Source organism: Chiloscyllium punctatum, chromosome 20, assembly GCF_047496795.1.
Source record: "Chiloscyllium punctatum isolate Juve2018m chromosome 20, sChiPun1.3, whole genome shotgun sequence".
Taxonomy (NCBI): Eukaryota; Metazoa; Chordata; class Chondrichthyes; order Orectolobiformes; family Hemiscylliidae; genus Chiloscyllium; species Chiloscyllium punctatum.
The window spans coordinates 45,882,232-45,896,410 of NC_092758.1; the positions used below are offsets into that span (position 1 = coordinate 45,882,232).

General features: G+C 39.4%; 1 protein-coding gene across 9 annotated transcripts in view; it reads right to left on the reverse strand.

Moving 5' to 3' along the window:
- Positions 1-9,964, reverse strand: part of LOC140492100 (CXXC-type zinc finger protein 5-like) — a 37,108-nt gene extending 27,144 nt beyond the window's left edge. For 2 of the 9 annotated variants that reach the window (XM_072590836.1, XM_072590837.1), the window contains exons 1-3: positions 9,817-9,950; positions 1,139-1,260; positions 782-983 (exon numbers count right to left, since the gene is read on the reverse strand). The gene's annotated coding sequence lies outside the window, so the exon portion shown is untranslated. The other 7 variants (XM_072590838.1, XM_072590839.1, XM_072590842.1 and 4 more) reach the window with 7 other exon arrangements.
- Between the last annotated feature and the right edge of the window lie 4,215 nt (positions 9,965-14,179).

Sequence of the window (14,179 nt, forward strand, 5' to 3'; positions counted from 1 at the left end):
AGGCAAACACTGCACAATAACCCACTTGGTGCTCTGCAATATTTACTGGTCTCTGCTTTCAGCACCTTCTCTGCAGTGTTCCCAGTTTTGCATTAGATCTGGTAGGGTCATCCAGCTCACTGTTTTTTTCAATTGGCTGAAACACATGTGGCAGTCATTCCCAATGTGGACCTCGCAGTGTGGAAGGAGGTTTTGAATGAATGCACTTCTACTGTGTGCTGCACTGACAGGACTGCAGGGAGAAGTGGATACTGCATCAGAGGACCTAAGGGGGCCAATGATGATTGTGCCCCATGAGGCTGGCACTCTCATCCTCCTCAGTGACAGCCTCAGCTCTTGTCTAGCACTCCAGACTACCACAGAAGAGCACCAGCTGAGGTACAAGTGGCATTTCCCCCAAGTATCTCTCCACCATTAGAACCACAGAACAATCAGAGCCTCAGCATGGCATACGAACATCAATGCACAGTTCCTGCATGCACTGCAAATGCTGCCACACATGATTTCCCCATGAAATTGGTCACTCTGTCCATGAAGAGTTAATACAGTCAAATCCCATTGGCCACAATGGCACACATGAGCTGGATGGATTCCTCAACACTGAGTCCATGTCTGCTCACTGCCACTGGGACGTTTAACCTGTAGGAGTACCTCTCTTACAGCTAATCTAATTGTAGCATCCTTTCCAACTCCCTGTGTCATGCATCTGTATTCAGCTGACCAGAGCTTTGTTTGTCCTCAATCCTCCAAAGGGGGCACTGCCCATTGCTGCTACTTTTACCTTTTCCTGCTCATCCATGAAGTGCTCACTCATCACCCAGCGCCATGTTATGTAATCACATATAAGGACCTCCAAAGAGCCAGAACCTGCACAGGTGGAGGGTGCACTTTTGAGATGTGTTAGTGCTTAGACTGAGCTCTACTCTGGCATTGGCTGTCCCAGACTTGGTGAAGGAGTCTGCCGTGGCACCTCAGGTCAGAACCTACGGGAGACACAAGAAACCATGAGAGCTAGCCTTCAAGAACAGAAGCTCTGCACAGTGCATATTTCCCAATACATACTGTCAGGTGGACAAATGGATACAATGCACCACTTAATGAATGCATTGGAATCTGTAATGAGGAAAGCCCTTCTCACCTTCCCCAACTTGTTCTTCGCCAGCAGCCCTAGCATCTCCATTGTTCCCTTTTCCAGTTGACAGCCAGGGAATATTTCTGCCCACCTGGGCCCACTCATGGATATTATGTGCCAATTTTCTCCTATAAGAACAAAAGAGAAAGAGATAAGGCATTGCTGGCCTCTCTGGCCAATGCCAACAGCTCATACAGATGAGAAGTTGCAAATATTAATGCTGGTAGGATCTCAGCAGCATGATGTTCTGAGCTTTGTTTATATGGTAAGAGCTCTTACACATACCTCCCATGTTCAGGAGTTGCATTAGATCTCAGGCTCCTGACTGTCTACAGGAGGGTGTCTGCAAAGTTTGTCCTGAACGTTCAGTGCCAGAACGAATAAAGATATTGAACCTCTTCCTGCAACTGATTCAGTTCCTGTGCACTACACATGGTCTGCTAACTGCGGCAGCAGCCTCCATCCGGCCTGCTGGGTCTACAAGGGCTAATCTCCTCCTACCACCTGCTGCTCCTTCACTGAAGAGATCACATAGGTCTGAAAACATTGAAAATAGGAGCAGCCCTTTGAGCCTGCTCAGCCATTCTGTATGGTATTGGCTGGTCATCCAACTTGGTACCCTTTCCTTGTTTTCTCCCCAATAATCTTGGATCCTTTTAGCCCCAAGAACTATCAGTAGTTCCTCTATAACATGCGTTTCATCAGCACAAATTAGCTATAATGTGATACATAAACTGTGGACATTGTTTGTATAATGCAAACTTTCTGAATGGGTATACTGGGTTTTCCATAATGCAATCTTCCACAGCGTGATTTCAGTAGTGGTTTCGCATAGCATGATTTTCTATAGCAGGAGATTGCAGAGGAACATAACTGTCACATTATAGCAGAATGACCTGTATGTCTAACCCCTTCTGGAAAACAAAATATTTTGGCCTCAACCACCTTCTGTGGCAGAGAATTCTACAGGTTCACCACTCTCTGGGTGAAAAAAATATTTCATTCTCTCAGTCCTAATTAGCTTACAAATGTATCGTTAAACTATGACCCATGTTTCGAGACTCCCTGGTCATCGGGAACACACTTCCTGGGCTTACCCTGTCTAGTTCTGTTAGAATTTTAGACGTAGCTATGAAATCACAACTTCCTGTAAATACAGGCTTAACTGATTCAGTCTCTCTTCATATGTCAGTCCTGCTATCCCAGGAAATGGTCTATTGCACTCCCTCCACAGTTAGAACATTTTTTTCCTCAGAGGAACAGGCCAAAACTGCACAGTGCTCCAGGTGTAGTTTCATGAAGACCCTGTACAAGACATGCCAGCTCCTGTAGCTGAATTCTCTTGCTATGAAAGCCAACATATCATCTACCTTCTTCACTGCCTGCCACATCTGCAATGTTACTTACAGCAACTGGTGTACAAAGACACCCAGGTTTCGTAGCACCTCCAACTTTCCCAATCTATCACCATTCTGATAATAATCTGCCTTCCTGTATTTGCTATTGAAGTGGATAATCTCATATTTATCTGCAGTAGACTTCATCTGTCATGCATTTGCCCATTTAGTCAATTTGTCTAAATCACACCGAAGCATCTCTGCATCCTCCTTACAGTTCACCCTCCCACCTTGTATTGTGTCATTTACAAAGTTAAGGGTTGTTACACTTAGTTCCTTCATCTAAATCATTACTGTATATTGTGAATTATTGGGCTCTAATCACTAATTCTTGCAGTACCTCACTAGTCACTTCCTTGCCACTCGGAGTAATACCTGTTTATTTCCACTCTGTTTCCTCTTTGCCATTAGTTCTCTATCCATTCAGTACACAACCCCCAGTCCCATGTGCTTTAATTTTACATGCTAATGTCTAATGTGGGTTCTTATCAAAAGCCTTCTAAAAGCTCTGAGAAGTCATATCCACTGGTTTCTCCTTATCAACTCCATTAGTTACATCCTTGAACAATTACAGCACATTTGTCAAACATGATTTCCCTTTCATAAATCCATGCTGAGCCTGTCCAATCCTGTCACTGTATTCCAAGTAGTCTGCTATCAAATCTTTTATAATGAAGTACAATATTGTCCCCACTACTGATGTCAGATTAACTGGTCTAAAAACTTTGTTCTCCCTCCACCTCCTTCTTTTAAACAGTGGGGTTACATTAACCACTGCATGATCCATGTAAACTGTTCCAAAGTCTAGAGAATCTTGTGGATGAACATGGATGCAATCTATATCCACAAATTGAGGACTAGTTCTAGCTTGGGTTCCAGGTATCCATCAGTGCTGCCCCATTTTAACCCATCAAATAATGGATTGAAATGCCAACCACAAGTGTACCTGCTGGAATAGGTTTAAATAAGGATAGCACTCTTTCAAACTCACTCACACTTCCTGTAGCCACTCACAGGCCACCAATCCCACTCTCTGTGAAAATCAGGGGTTTTCACTATCTCCACCCAGAGGCTGGATCAGGTCCAGGTCAGGAAACAATATGATCATGCTGAAAGGAAAATCCTGTCTCCATTTGTTCTATTCTTTTTACATGCATAAAGCAACATTCTAATTTTCTGCTTAATTGAGCATTAGGTGAGAAAGTTTTAAGCCACGATAATAATTGTTCCACTTGCCTATTAAGTTGGACCAGAACAATATTTATTTTCTATTAACTTGCATATGTATTTCTCTGCTGTGTTCTGGGATTTGCCAGTCTAAATCATGGTGGATTTTTCCTTTTTGTTAACACAGACAATACTCAATTTTCTCTTTAACAGTTCTCTACTGAAGAAGAACAAGCATCAACCTGAATACCAAAGAGGTTATTAGCTCCGCCCAAACACTTTAAGAACACATTTCCCTCCTTAAAATAAACTATTTTGTGAGTCTTACTGTGAAGTTGGCATGGTTGAGTAAAAGGAATGATTTTCTTCACAAGCTCCACATAAAAATCGCTCCATAGTCTCAGTTGGTTAAAGGAGTAAATTGTCTTAAAGAACAGCATTGGTTGAACTAGCCAATCTGTACCTGATTGGTTACAGGAAGAATCACAATTCAGTTAAGGAGATTAAAGTCAGCAATCAAGAGCAGAAATCTTGCTATCATTTTTCTCTGGTTAAGAATGTGAATGTGGGCATTGATTGAGGTTGGATTCAGGTCTTCTGTAGATATCCCATGGTGGAACATTCCCTGCAACAACTATAATCTAGGTTTACAAATGAAAAAAAAACACTTAGATAAAGCACTGAGCACAGATCTACAGAATCACTCATAGCAAAAATTAATGTCTTCGAAAGAGGAGAAGAGGAATAAATTGTCTACTGTGCTAACAGTATTAACAATGGAGAAATGGACAACATACGTAACCTGGACAGCTAATTAGGTATCTACAAACATCGGGAATAGGTTTTTTCTGTAATGTTTAATTACTTCAGTCAAGACAAACAAACAAAGCAAAACTAAGCATATTCTGCAAAAGGTCTTGTGCCTGGTTGGTGCTTGTTCTTCTTCATGTACTCAATGCACATAATTTTATTTTCTGACTTCAGACAACACACTAAATACATGTAAAACAAGTCACGTCATGAGACAAGAAGTGAAGATGCAATAGCCAATGACCCATACAGGTTGGACCAGTGAAAAAAAAATTATGAAAAAATCTCTGAGCTGTCTCCCAAGTCTTGACTGAAGGACAGAGGCAACTGACTGAAGAAAATGATTTAACGAATGCAGCCCTTTTTCCTCAGATGTAAATTGGTTTTATATTTTCCCAACATTCTATTGATTAAAGGAATTATCTGGCAAAATTTGATTTCCATGTTTAATGCAGAAAATCTAGAACTGAATCAAAGTGTAAAGTTATGACAAAAGTAAAAAGACACAATGTTTGAAGTCTGAAATAAGATCAGAAAATGCTCAAATAGTCAGACAATCTGGCAGTATTTGTAGAGGGAGAAACTGAAATGATGGATGCAACTGCCTGCAGCTTTTAGAAGGACAGGTAAGGGAATTCAATTGGTTAGCAGGTAAAAGTTGGGGCAAAGTTTTGCTGTTAAGTTTTCAACAACTTTTAGCCTGGTCAGCTTTCCTGATCTTCAAAATTGGGTTGCTGTTTTCCATTTATTAACATATCATTCATACTTTGGCAGCCACCTGGAATTACATTTAAGATTGTAATTTTGTCAGGCAAAAATGGAACATATGTGTAGTATGATGACATGGGTCTGGTGGGGTAGACTTCTCTCCCCAAGCTGTAGTGAAGACAAACTGCCTCAGCAACTTGGCTCCTTCAGAACCAAGGCACTTCTTTACATAAGCACACACAATGTAGGGGGTGAAGACTCACTGAGGAAACAAGTCTGCTGAAATGAGGGAGCTACACTGGATGTTACTCTCTCACCTGACCAGGATAGGCAAGCAGGGCTGAAGTCAAAAAGGAACTAAAATAAAAACACCACCTTAGCATTTCACTACAAGTTTGCATGGACTATCAGGTGTACACCCTCTCCGGGTTGTGTAAAAATACGAGTTACATACTTACTGATCTCCTCATGTTAAAAGAACAACTGATTCATATATTTAACTAAAATGTTTCCTTGCCTACAAGCTGCACCTATGCTTTATTTTAAACAGTTATTTTACCAGTGTACAAGTATTTTAATGTTGCAATAATCATACTTCAGGTCATGTGTTGCTATTTCAACATGTTTATTTCTGTAATAGTATCTTTTCAATTCACAATATTTATAATTACATATTAATTAACAAGTACTAATTACCAAAAAAATCTGACATATACTTTTGACTGTAAACCATTACCTGCAGGTGACTATGTTTATATTGTAAACAAAGTCAGTATTATATAAATAACTCTAAGCTTAAAAATAACAGCCTAGGATTTTCAATTTCTTCCTCACTTACGAGTTCTATGAATAAACAAAAATGTTGACAGTTTTAAGAGAAACTTTATCTGTGGCACTTAGAATATTGATATATTTCTGAACAGATAGATTGCACTGTTAAAATATACTAATTTTAACAAAATAGTGTTAACAAAGTCATTGTCGACAATAAGAAAAGGGCAACATGCATGTGATAAATAAATGAGAAAATACTGTATTATCGGCACACTGTTGATAACTCCTAGATTTAATGATTGGAAAAACTGTTTTCTCTTCTACCTTCAAACATTTTCTAAGTAACAATTACAGACATTTAAGGGAATCAAGAGTTAACACTTTTAAAATATTTTTTACCAATAAAAATTCTCTCTACTTTTACCAAAACACTTAATTTAACAAATTAATAATATTCCTAACAAATTCCAACAAACATTAGGCATTTGAGAAACACAATCAAAATTAATGTCAAATTGCGTCTGTATTTCAAAGTAATCTTCAGTACTTAATAAATGAATAACAGTTCAAATAAAGGCAAGGAGAAAAAAAAGCTGTTATAATGCTTCTTCTGACAGTGTATTGGGTTTCATACTGAAACTGCTACCACAGTCAAGGAGGGGCGACTGCATCTAGCAAGGGAGGATGACTATTAGGGAAGTGTACTACTTAAATCATTAGACATGTACCTCTTCCACTAGAGACGTTCTTTATTTTCATTCAGATACTTGATCATACACTTTCCAAAAATGCTTCACAATACAGCTATTTGTCTTCAGCAATATTATCTGCTTGATATCTCTGCCTAAACATATTCCTTGTTTCTTTAAAAATACTCATTTGAAAGGGCCAAAAGTGGAGCCACTAATGTTAAGTGGTAATTAAGTATCCTTGTCATGTAAGGCCCATAACAAATCTCTAGAAATAGGAAAAATGCCTCATCCAGTATTAGCACTGAACTACCAGAATCATTAGCCCGGAGTCCTGTGAAAAAATATGAGAGGTAAGAGTCCTCCTTACGTTCCTTCTGCTGCAGACCGAACTAATCAGTAGTGGAGGTCAGTGAAGGCTGAATCACAGCTATTGGGTAAGATGTCTGTGCAGTCACAGTAAAGTGAAGTGTATATAAAGGATAGATGGTATGTAAAATCAATGCAAACTAAAAGATTGCAGCAATATATTTTATTTACAAGTATAATTAATTACACTATAAATGTGATCTTAATTGATATGAACTAAATACATGTGTGGATTGTTCATCGCCCAGTATAAAAAAAAAGTTTAAGATTACATTACATGTTTCCAATTGACCAAACAAAACCTTTTATCTTAAAATTAAACTTACAACCCAAAAATCGAATGATTACCCTTTCTGGCTAGCCACTCCTTGGAACATTGCTCTGCACTAAATCCTTACATTTCAAAAGCAGGTTCCACTCGTCACACTATATGTAGTTTTTCAACAAGCATATGCCTACTACAGAACAGCAGCATAACGTTCTCCAGATAACTAAAGACCAAACATTGATGCATAGTTTTGAGATGGGTTCTAAAGACTATTATTACTGTTACTGAAATGAACAGGGCATAATCAATTGTCATGGCAGTAACATAGTTGCTTAAAGACAATGGGAATATCTTAATTTTGGTGGTGAAGGTCAAACTCTTTTTGATTGAAATCGATGGAAGGGAAAATTGGGAATTGCACATATGAAACATTTGATCCACTATTGCCAGGCTTCATTCCCCTCCACAGAGCAAAATATATCCCTGGTGTTGCTTTGCTTTTTTGCCATGTATTCTTTGCCTTTACTTGCAAAGGAATTACTCATGTGAGCCAAAATTAACACTTCCAGATGCAAAAGTCTGAACTGTAATATCTTTATGGGGATACAACAATATTCATTACAATTTGTTCCCAATTTTCTCCCTTCCTGAAGACAATGGCTCACATTGAGGAGCACATGGGCCCCAACTGTCTTCCAAAACCTCAGCCAAATAAATACTCTTCACCTACCACTAGATGTTGATAAGCTATACTATCACTGGATAAAGGATACCATCAAGTGTGCTTCTATTCCCTCTTGGTATTATCGAATGTTTTATGAAGTACGTAACTGTCTGGCAGATAAAGAAGGGGGACTCTCCTTTTTCTCTTTTTCTCCTTCCCAGAGGACAATAATGACACTCCTACTGGGCCAACTGATAACAACTAAGCAGACCAGCATTCCAGTCATACCTTTCTTGTCTGCTCAATGGACTATGAAGCGTAACTACTTTCTCACGCACTAAAGACTGTCATAAATCAGTACTTTATAACATGTTTTATTTTTTGATGTTACACTATGTAATAACTAATGGTATATTTTCAACACATGTATGATACCTGGCATGACTTAAAACAGTTATATTTAATGTCCTAATTGGCCCTAAAATAATCCAGGTAACTCACCAAAATATGTATTAACATCATCATGTAGGATCTCAATTTTGACTTTTGTATTTAACTTTTTTTTTGCTTTATGAAACCAGTAAAAATAAGGTGTTTTTTTTTGCACCTAATTACTTGGTAAAACCCTGCACTTTACCAACTGTTCGCACCGACCAACTGTTACAATGTACCGTGATATCCACCTCATTATCTTGCAGATCTTAACATGTTGCCAATTGTTCGCACCTCACAACTGCTCCATACAGTCGTGATTCAAAGACCCAAAAAAGCCACTGAGACCGGTCAGAAATTCTACCCATTTCTGTTTCCAAGAATGAGGTGTTATATAAAATATTGCTCAGCAATATGGGATAAATATCCATTGCATTCTGATCCTCTTTTCCTTATTCCAAGATTTACTTCAAGCGTTTCATGCTATCTAACTTCACATGATCGCTGCCACAGCACTCGGGAGTCCTCGATCCACATAAAAGGTTGTCCATTCAAAAGGAAGCGATAACATTTTGCATAACCACTAGGCAAGCTCTGCTTTGATCCCGCGCACTGTTCATGTTCAGCAAACTACCAGCTAATTTATTTATCCCGTTGAACTGAACCACAACAGCATTCCAACAACTAGTTTCAGAAAGACATGGTGATTCTGGCGAAGGAAATAAAACGAGCACGGAGACTTTTTCCCCCCATTGACAAAACCCGCAACTTCTTGATTAATACAGATTTGAGAGGAAAGCCTCGCTTAAAAGAAGGTGGAGCTGGAAAACACTGCCCTCGATAAACTCTACGGGGGTAGAAAATAAAAGGAAAAAAAAAGAGACGAAGTGAAAAAGAAGGAGATGCAAACATTGTTTTTTAAAAATCTGTAAACACACCTTCGTCAAACTAAACGAGTTACAAGCTTAGCAGAGTGCACATTTTCACATTAAATACTTTGTTTCTTTTTTTTTGCTTAATTTCCAACAATGAGCTGAAACCCGTATGTTTACAGCGACCACCGCCACGATACAACCAATATCCGCTAGAAAACAACTACTTTCCTTCCCCACCGGCCATCCAAAAAATTGCATTTTTTATTTGCCTCTGATCCACCACAGCGCACTAAGATTTCAGCAATGATAACATCTGCATATTTGCAAACACAGGCCCTTTTTTTTATTCCCCCGCACCTACCAAAGGCAGATCCAACAGAGGGAGGGATGTGCTGAAGCAGCCAGTGTCTAACAGCTGCAGCACTGAGGATCAAACAAACCCAGAGACCCAGATCACAATCACACTTTAAAGCAGCAACGACAATCCCGTGCAAAACTCTGCAACAAGGTAACGGTCTTGCAAAAACTCACTCAATAACACAAAGTGAGAGGACTACAACCTTCCGATTCCTGCAAGCCTTCCTCTACATCCCAGATCGCTCTGGAAGTACATGCAAATACATTTCATAGAATTTTGGAGCTTGCCACAAAAACCGAAGTGGATCACCGTGAACCGAAGACCCAACCTTTTGAACTGAAACGTAATCCGACGCAGCCAGTGAGAACAATTTTACTTGGTTGGAACCGCGCCTCCAAACATGTAATTCAGTTTTGCAGAATCGCTCAAATGTCTAAACAAAAAAAAACTAGCGGGAGAAGTTTGTCCAGAAACGAGTTTTTATTTCCTGTTTTTTTTTTAAGAAACACCGTCTTTGGGAACATTTCATTCCATCAATCTGTTTAGCAGGAAGGCCAGTGAAGCATTCCCAGTGTGTGGAAAGCGTGGCTCGGAGTTCAGGAGAACAGTTGAAGCGTTTCTGATCCTTAAATGCAGATTACCAGTCCAGCTTTTCGATGTGCTTCCCCTCGCATTTGGCACACTGCCAAGTGAAGTGTGTGGAAACGACACTGCCAGAGCGGCAGAGATTTTCTTTAATTTCATTTCTCCCCATCCTGGCGAGCCGGAGACACGCTGACATTGGTTGGAAACTGGAGCAGCTCGTCAGGGACAATCAATGAGCATCGATCGGGCTGAGCCTCTGCAATGAGCAAACAACACATCAACACACAGCCACCACACACTGACTGCCTTCATCTTTCGTTTCACAGTCGGACTGTCGAAGCCTTTTTTTCCCCTCACACAGACGCTCTCTGCATTCTCACTTCAGGCAGTCTCCATATTTTCCGTGATGAAGTCCAGTTGCACACAGTTTATTTTAAGATATCACCTCATGCCCCGTTATTACAGGGGGCTTTGTTGTTAGTGACAATATCTGAATGAACAGTCGATTCGGAATTTACAATCACGTGCATAGAGGAGAATTAGGCACGGTCATCCTGCTAATGTGGGCACATTGCTTCAACAAAGCTTGAACAGTATTGTTAATATTACAACTAAAGGCAGGAAACCATGGGCTAAAGTTTTACCCACTTCATTTTACTTGAAGAAAATAATTCGTTAACATTTTTTGAAAAATGATGCTCATATTTTGTTGAGGTGTTTGGTAAGGTCACCATGGTCCATTGATTTTCCCATGACATTCTGGATAACCGCTCTGTGTTCTGGATAATCATTGCTTCGAGGTGTCAGCAAATGTAATATATAACCAGGCTGAATGAGGCTTCTTGAATATTACTGTTGGGTGATTTGACCTGCTGAAGGGCTTTTTGTCACTCAATTAAGATATTACAGTTTTCCATGCCAATGGAATTCTCTTCCATAATTTTCAGTTCAAAAGAAAATTTATGGTAGTGCTGTTTTCCCTTTGCAATCATTTGGGCAAATGAATACTTAGTAGGGTTAGGGCGTTGGATAGTTGTTTTCTAATCTCAGAGAATCTGAGGGATATGTAGGAGCACTGGTTAACAAAATATATTCGTTTAATCCTTGATGCTAACATAAAAATCGAAATATTTAACCTGATACAAATTAAGAGTTTACAAAGTAGTTAGTTACTAATGCCATGTATTCTTTGTGCAGAATATGGCAAAATGCACTCTGGAAATGTTTCCCGCACAAAGTACCTATAAACTTTATGAGAAACCCACCTTATTTATGCCACAGGAATATGTTTATCCTGCTCACCGGAAAGCACTTCAAATGCTCAGCAAGTATAAAAATTGACACAGCGTGAAAGTTCCATTCCATTATGTTGGATCGTTGTTCTATGAGTGGATTTGTTTTGTACTTCATATTTATATTTCTCATTCATTTTGTGCTCTTTGCTGTTTAGTTATTTCCACCACATTATTAAACGCACAATTTCCTATAGTTAAGCACCATTGGCTGGCATTGCAAATTTTCCTTCCAATTTGAAGATGTATTTGCCCATTTTTGGACAAGTTGGAGGGAAAGGTATGCACAAATGACATGCCAGGCAAATGTGTTTTCAATTTTGATATTCGCTTAAGACTCACCTTTATACCTGTAGAGTTTTGACATCCTGGAATAAATAGGGGATGTGTCACAGTGGATGTGTACTGAGGCAAAGAATTGTCCCTGTTTATGTTCAAACACATTTGTAATGGCAATGATTACTTATCGAAACTGCCGCTGAACTTTACATAGCTCTTGTTCATTCCGTAAATCACTCGTGGACAAAGATTACTATCTGTAGTTCAGAAAATAAAAGTGGACTGAACGTTCATGCTACACTAAGGCAGCATCGCAAAATCTCTGCAAGATCTTCAGGGTTGCAGTGCACAGTTGAGTCATTCAGGTACAAATACCTTAGTGGATAGTTACATTTGGTGAAAATGTGAATATGCTGAGAAGGTAGTTTCCATTCAGCAATTCAAACTGGGCTGGCAGGTTGCTTGCATGTGATCTCCTTGAGAGAGAAAAGTTACCTATTAACGTATGGTAACTGCTTGATTAGAATAATATTTCAATTTTGTTTTAACAAAATATCCTCAAGTTTTGAAGGCTTCCCAAGACACTGAAGACAAGATGAGAGCACTGGCAAGTAGTGTATAGGGGCCAATCAATCTCAAAAATATAACACTACATGCATAGACTCACAGCTGTGTTCTTACTATATAGTCGGAAAATCTTCATCCAGATAAGGAATTTGCAGGCCTACATGAACACAGTGCAGCAATATGCCTGATTAGATGCTCTACAGAGACCTGGCATGGATTCAGTGGACTGAATAGGCTCCTTCTGGTGTTGTGTGGAATGAACTTAATTAATGGGGCAAGCTGATACCAGAATCTTGATAGAGCAAGCCATTGGCACTCTGAAGTAAAAGTTTAGATTCTTGGAATGAACTGAGGATACACCATAGGACAGATTGACTAAAGTGTCCAAATTGATTGTTATGCTTGCTGTAGATGAGGTCTTGCCATGACATTGGTAGAAAAAGCCACAAGCAGAATCAGCCTAAGGCAGCAGCCAACAGAGGCAGCAGGAAAGGTAAGTGGCAGAGGGAGAGTTGGGAAACCACAAAAGTGGTGGAGGAGGGGATCAGGCAGGGATTGCGGACTCCTCCATAGTTGGACAGTTGTCTCCAAACTTATTGAAAAGTCACTGCTGATGCTGACCTACCAACTTGAGGGCAAGTCTGTGACCTCAAAAGCTCTGGGGTCAACAGCTGCTAAAGCCCTTAAGCTAATTCTCTGTCCAAAAGACTTCACCTTTTAATTCCCCTTGCTCCTCTCAGTTGTACTTTACCAGCTGCAGCACACAAAGTGCTCCTCCCTTCCCAGTTAAAGATAATCAAACAGTGTGATGAGGTATGCTACTGATACTATCTATTTGGCTTATCTCCTCCTTCAGTAAAGTTGTTATATTACAGTTTCTATTTGTATGTTACAAAATGAATGAGCAAATGAATAAAGAAGTAAAGTATGAAAACAAAAGGAAGGTAATTACCATAATTGTGAAGGATCATTCCAGTCTGTTGGTCCCCACTCGTTGTGCCTTCATACCCTATATTGCCAGCAGTCTTCCTCACAAAGGAGAAAGAGGCTTTGACTTTAATATATTACCTACTTGTACATTCACTGTTGCTGCTTATAGCCATCTGCATGCAGATAGAGTTATGCATCTGTTGGTATGAAAAAATATGTGTAATCCATTTGCCTATATCAGCATCCACCTTCTACATCTTATGCAAGTGCAAATATGTGGCATTCAGATGACCTGTGTGGGCAGAATTCTTGCCAGATTTTGTGGACCACCTATTGCTTTTTCAGATGCAGTCAAAGGCTGTTGAGTGGAATTCTACATGTATGCTTGTATTTGCCTACAGATCAGTGAAACGTTTCACAATGGCAATGTAATTTGGTCCCCTTTGTTCACATTTCTGAATAACAGCTTCTGGGGTAACTTGTTTGCACGTATATAAATTTTGTTCTTTGACAATCTTCCTTTCTGGCAATGGAAGATGACTTATGGAACATTTGGCATGTCACCAGAATATTAATTCAACGTTCCTTCTCTATCACAATGAGTAGAATCAGAATTGAGTTTCCCTGATGGCTAACAGGCTGATGATGCTGCCAGTTACAGCAGTGCACACTAGGAAATTTAATATTTCATCCCTGATTTCATTCAGGTTGAGTCTTACAATTAACCTTTGTGAACTTGGATTAAGAAAAAGATCAGATCACGATAGAAAATAATAGGAAGTGCATATATGTAAGTATAACATGAGAACAGAATCATACTTTGATTAAAAATATTCCTTGATCAAATTGGCTGTGGTTACTGATTGTCAAGTATCTAATGAAT